Below are 6070 nucleotides of genomic sequence, written 5' to 3'. Positions count from 1 at the left end.
ACACTTCACTGCCTGATTTGTTGTCTCGTTATCCTTTTTTTGTGCCATGAATTCAGTAGAAACACAAAAGTTTTGCCGCGATTTTGTAAAACGACTGATGCAAAAACGGCAGCATGGCTGTAAAGTGTAAGCCCATAAATACTTTATGCTGAAGAAAACAAGTTGAGACAGCAAAAAATCAAATGGTCACTTTAGGAGAGGAGCATCAGCTAGGATAACAGGGAGACCTGTTCTGCATCACTGCATTTCTAAAGGCGGCCAAGAGGGAAGAGCACAAAGTCCAGACAGAGGGGTCACTGGTTCCAGCTCTGCTGGTGCAGGAGAGGAGCGCGACCATGAGTCCATCTATACGCTGATCACAGGTCTGGAGAGAGGACGGATGTCCTAATGCAGCAAGGGAAGACGAAATCCAGCCATAAATCTTCCGTACCAGCATGGCATTTCACTCATAAGAAAGCCAAATCGGTTAATGAATTATTTTACAAAATCTCAGAGAGAGAGTAACTAAACCTTTTTTTCTGTAGAATCTAACTTCTGCCTCTCCAAATAATAATAATAATAATAATAATAATAATAAAAAAAAAAAGAGGTCTGAATGAGGACTTCACTGCATTTTTTTGTAAGAAATTTTCAGGAATGTTTGTAAAAACACTGCCCACTTGATGCAACTTTTGAAAACCCAGTGAGGTTAAACATTCCTCTCTATTACATGCAGATTTGTCTCATATTTTGTACTATGAAGATCCACAGCATATTGGGACAAGCTAAGGATTTAAAATCCACACCGCAGGTCAATTTTCTATTTTGTTTTTTTGTAGAAAGTGGATGGGATTTGGTAATTTATTTCTTCCATTGTGCCGAAACTGTAATACACTGAAAATTTTCCACCTGCAAATCCAGATGAAAAAAAAAATCCACCAAGTATGAACACACTCTAAAACTGTCACTGGATGGCGCCTACTTCATACATAGATCTAAATAACCCCTACATGCAGAGAGCTCCCTCTAGTGGCAGCTGAAGGCAGCCAGAGTTTTAACTATTTAACTCTTAGCAAAGAATTTGGAGCTTAGACAAGCATAATAAGAATCAATGCATAATATTGGTGCTAAAAGTGATAATGTTCAAACAGAAAAAAAAAGCAGTAAGAATATTTTTTTTCTGGTGCATTTAAGTGCAGCAATTTTTTAATAAATTTACAGTACAACTGTGCTTCTGATAACAGCTGTAAAATCTGCATGTATATTTGGAGCAGCTTCCTGCTAAAAATCTATTTTAGCAAAGGCACTTTATTTTTGTAAAATATATATATACACTTTTTTTTCTTTTTTTTTTTTTTTTTAACTCTCCAGGGATCACATCCTCCACTGTCTGATCGCTGTCGACTAGAGGGGAGCAAAAGGATTTGCACTGCCATGGTCCGGAGGCCAGCTGGATAAGGCAGTCTGCACTTCTGTGTCTCCGTCCTGGGGGGCACGAGAGGCCTTCTGACGAAGTCTCATGTGGTGTCACGGGGCCCAGTTGACACCAGGATGCCGGCTGCCATGAAGGATCGGACTGGATGCCGGACCAGGACAGGTTGAATCTTGTTGCTCAACTCTAATGCTGTCATGTTCTTGAATACAACAGACACTGACATCACAGAGTATAAGAAAGTCATAAGATACCTCAGGTGACTAGTCTTCTTGTAGCGAAGGAAATTATGCAGAAAAACAAATAAAAAAACACAATTTTCAGATTTATCTTGTGTTATGATCTTGTAAATACATTTAAAAAAAAACACATATCTGAAGTGCAAGAGACTAATTACATTTGGAAAATTCAATATGTGCTTTATGGAAAAAAAAAAAAAAAAAAAAAAGCAGAATTAACAAATGACCTAAAAGTTGTGCAATTCGTCAGATAATAAGTACAAAGCTTAACATACATACGTATAAGACACCGTTTATTGGCAGGTGCGAGTCTAAAATTTTTTTTTTTTTTCTTTTGCCACGCCGATTTACAGAGCCATTTTTTAGAAAAAATGAAGAAACAAAAACCATTGTTTTCCTGCAAAAAAAAAAACAATGACACTTGGCAATCCCACAAAACAGCAATAAAATACAAAAAGGAGAATAACAAAAGTTTCTCACCTGAAAACAAAATTAAAAAAAACCTTTTAGTCGTATCTGTACTACTTGTTTATAGACTGTATAGTATTAACGATGATATCTGAAGAGAAGAAACTGCAAAATACAAAAATCACAGAGAACAAATCAACAGATGCCATTTAATGCGGGGTAACTCTCTCCTTAGGCAACCACAAAAAATAACGTTTGGTCACTCAAAGCTAAAAGCTTTTTTTTTTAACATATAAAAATGGGAAAAAAATAGGTAACCAACTGTTTAATTAGCACATAGTAATGTTAAACAAATGTAGCAAAAAGTAAGAAAAAAAAAAAAACAATAAAAACTAGTGGTCACTGTGTCGTCTGCCATTTCAGACCTCTCATACAAAGGAAAAAAAATACAAGAAAAAGAAAAGCGAGGAAAAAAAAAACAAAAAATACAAGTCAGTAAAAATGTATTAAAATCTTCTCAATTGTACAAGTTATGTGCTGCCCACATTATTAATTCTGTATTTACAGTAAAGTCCTCTGTCTGCAGTGTGGCTACTACTTTGGCACAGCATGCAGATCGACTACTCCACGGCAGCAGAGATTGCCGTTGCCGCTCCACTCCGCACTGTGGTTTCCAAGAGAGGATCTCCATGCACTTCACAGTAAACTGGACAAAGCTGTCTTCCCGGCTGACGTCGCTTTCCTTCCTGAAAGAGCGAGAGAAGCAATAATAAGCACAGGTGTGTACGTACAGAAACATATCCTAACACCCTTCACTGCCAAGATCCACGATTCTGACGAGCACAATCAAAACCTAAAAGCCAAAATGGCAGAAAAATTAACAAAAAAGAAAAACCCTTTTATTAAAACCTAAGTTTTATTTATATTAATTAAAAATGAACCCCTAAATAGTCATCGGCTAAACCTCAAGTCTATGCTACTCCTCCTTGGTAAAGCTCCATCTGGAATACTGTGTCCGGTTCTGGGCACCACATTTAAAAAAAAAGACATCGAAAAACTGTATCAAGTTCAGAGAAGAGCGACCAGGATGGTGAGTATGTCCTATGAGGAACGGTTAGAGGAGCGGGGAATGTTTAGCTTACAAAAAAGAAGACTGAGAGGAAACTTAATAGCTACAAATATCTGAAGGGCTGTCACAGTGTAGAGGGATCATCCTTATTCTCATTTGCAAATGGAAACACGAGAAGCAATGGGATGAAACTGAAAGGGAGAAGATACAGATTAGATATTAGAAAAACATTTTTGACAGTGAGGGTGATCAATGAGTGGAACAGGCGACCACGAGACATAGCGAGTTCTCCTTCAATGGAAGTCTTCAACAGAGGCTGGGCAGACTTCTGTCTGAGATGGTTTAGTGAATCCTGCATTGAGCAGGGGGTTGGACACGATGATCCTGGAGGTCCCCTCCAATTTAACATTCTATGTGCAAATGAGGAAAAAGGGAAGGATGATCCAGCGTATCAGACTAGTTTCTTAAAGTAAAACATAGCTTTTATTGTGCCCATTAAAATATTGCTCCACACCAATTGTCCATATGGTACACTACAAGGATTAGGACCTACACGTTTCGACGTTTAAGTCTTAATCATGGTCACCTTAGGTCCTGATCCTTGTAGTGCACCATATTGACAATTGGTGTGGAGCAATGTTTTAATGGGCACAATAAAAGCTATGTTTTATTTTTAAATACTAGCCTGATACGCTGGATCATCCTTCCCTTTTTACTCATCTGAGTTAGTGCGGCTTCTCTGACCGGATCCGGGCGAGACCATTCTCCGAATGGTGAGCGGACTCAGTTGTGTATTTATTCTATGTGCAAAGCCCCTGCAGTAAATATTGAAACCACCTGCCTTTTATTTGCACAGTTTCAATATTTGGATATTTCCGAATAGGATTACGTAACTAAGAACATTTCTGCCATTACATTTATAAAAATGCATATTCATTTGATTGCCAAGTTTTCTGCCATTTGTCCCATTTTGGAAACGACACCCCCTGAGGAAGGAATTCATCGGCTGGCGTGATGACCATCTTGATACCACATGTGCCTCACAGAATTTTAAAATATTAGGTCATGAAAACTAAATGTATTTTTTTTTTTCACGGAAAAGTTGTAAAAATTTCTCATCTCTCAAGGGTAAATGGAGAAAATAGACCCCAAAATATTTGCGCAATTTCTCCTGAGTACACCAATAGCCCATATGTGGTCAGAAACTACATTTCAGCCATCCACAGTGCAAAGCTTAGAAGGGAAGAAGCGCCACATTGGAGAGCAGATTTTGCTGGCATGGTTTGTGGGTGCTATGTCACATTAGCAGAGCCCCTGAGGTGCCAGAACAGCAGAACACCTCCAAAAGTGACCCCATTTTACATCCTACTCCCCGGAATGAATTCCTCTAGTGGTGTAATGAGTATACTGACACCACAGCTCTTTCATAGTATTTTATACTGTTGAGCTATGAAGAAAGAAAATTTACCATCAAAATGTTTTTAGCCCTAGATTTTACATTTTTACATGGGAAAATATGTAAAAGTGGCCCCTTAATTTGTCCCACAATTTCTGCAGTCCACCATATGTGGCTGTGCAGTACTGTTTGGCAACACGACAGGACTGAGGAAGGGACGAGTGCTATTTGACTATTTGAGCACAGATTTTCCTAGAATACTTTGTGGACTCCATTTGCAGAGCCAATAAGTGCCAGAATAGCAGAATCCCCCCTTTAGTGACCCCATTTTGGAAAGGATGCCCCTCTGGGAATTCATCTATGGGTGTAGATGATTTTCACTCCATGGATGATTTTCAGAAAAAAGTATGCAATGAATGTTTTAAAGCAAAAATGCAAGCATGTCCTTGCAGTGCCAAATATACAGGGTGGTCCAAAAGTAGGTGGCCAGAAAATAATATTTATTTTGATTTATATATAAAATTATATTTACTAACACAAGCATAACATTGACAATTAAATTTTATTCTGAACAATAATACAAAAGCCCTTACATTTTATCAACCCAGGTGCTCAAACTGTTTTCCATTACATTTTGCACAGCTTTGAAGTCGCCTCTTACGCTTCGATAAACTTTTTTGCACAAGTCTCTTTGGGTATTAATTTCTTGAAATGCATCTCTTATGTAATTTTTCCAATCACTGACACTTTTTGGTTTTTGACTATAAACTTTGTCCTTGAGTACTCCCCAAAAGAAAAAATCCATTGGGGTCAAGTCTGGTGAACAAGCCGGCAAAGCAAGTGGGCCTCTTCGGCCAATCCATTTATTAGGAAATGTTTCATCCAGATACTCGCGGACCACTCTTGAATAATGTGGAGGGGCCCCATCTTGTTGGAAATAAAGGTCATGTGAATTAGGCTATTGCTGTAACGGGGGAACAATTTGATTCATTAGAATTTCGAGATACTTATCTCCTGTGACTGTTTCATCAAAAAATATTGGTCCTAAAACACCAAAACTTGAAATACCACGCCAAACATTGACACCAGGCTCATTTAGTTGTTGCTCTAATGTTAAATGCATGTTCTCATTATACCAGTAAATACAATTAATGTCTGTTAATATGGCCGGAGAATTTGAAAGAAGCTTCATCACTCCACATAATGTTATCTAAAATTACTGGATTTTCTTCAATTTTGTTAAGCATAATCTCACTAAATTGCAGCCGCCTGTCTGGATCATCCTCCAATAAACCATGAATTAGACGTGGACGATAAGCTTTCCACCCAATAGATTTCAGGATTCACATGATAGAAACTCGTGAAATCCCCTATTCCACAGAGGATCTTCTGGAGACTTTTTTGGACTCTGAACAAATGTTTCAGCAACAAGTTGTTTATTATCTTCTGTGCAGACTGTTTTGGGTCGACCAGTTTTTGGACCAATAAGGATTGAGCCAGTGGCATTGAATTTGTCATGAATGCGGTAAATGGTTTGTCTCTTTGGG

At 38.2% G+C, this 6070-nt stretch overlaps 1 protein-coding gene across 2 annotated transcripts in view; it reads right to left on the bottom strand.

The window, feature by feature from the left end:
- Positions 1 to 1839: 1839 nt before the first annotated feature.
- The window catches only part of ZHX1 (zinc fingers and homeoboxes 1), a 39051-nt gene continuing 34820 nt past the window's right edge, over positions 1840 to 6070 (bottom strand). For both annotated transcript variants that reach the window (XM_073679853.1, XM_073679854.1), the window contains exon 3: positions 1840 to 2804. The gene's annotated coding sequence lies outside the window, so the exon portion shown is untranslated. The remainder of the gene's footprint in view (positions 2805 to 6070) is intronic.

This window comes from Phyllobates terribilis, unplaced genomic scaffold (assembly GCF_046119375.1).
Source record: "Phyllobates terribilis strain yellow unplaced genomic scaffold, ASM4611937v1 Scaffold_4__5_contigs__length_816908805, whole genome shotgun sequence".
Lineage (NCBI taxonomy): Eukaryota > Metazoa > Chordata > Amphibia > Anura > Dendrobatidae > Phyllobates > Phyllobates terribilis.
Note: the sequence above shows the minus strand (reverse complement) of the source record. Positions and strands in the feature narration are given on the sequence as shown.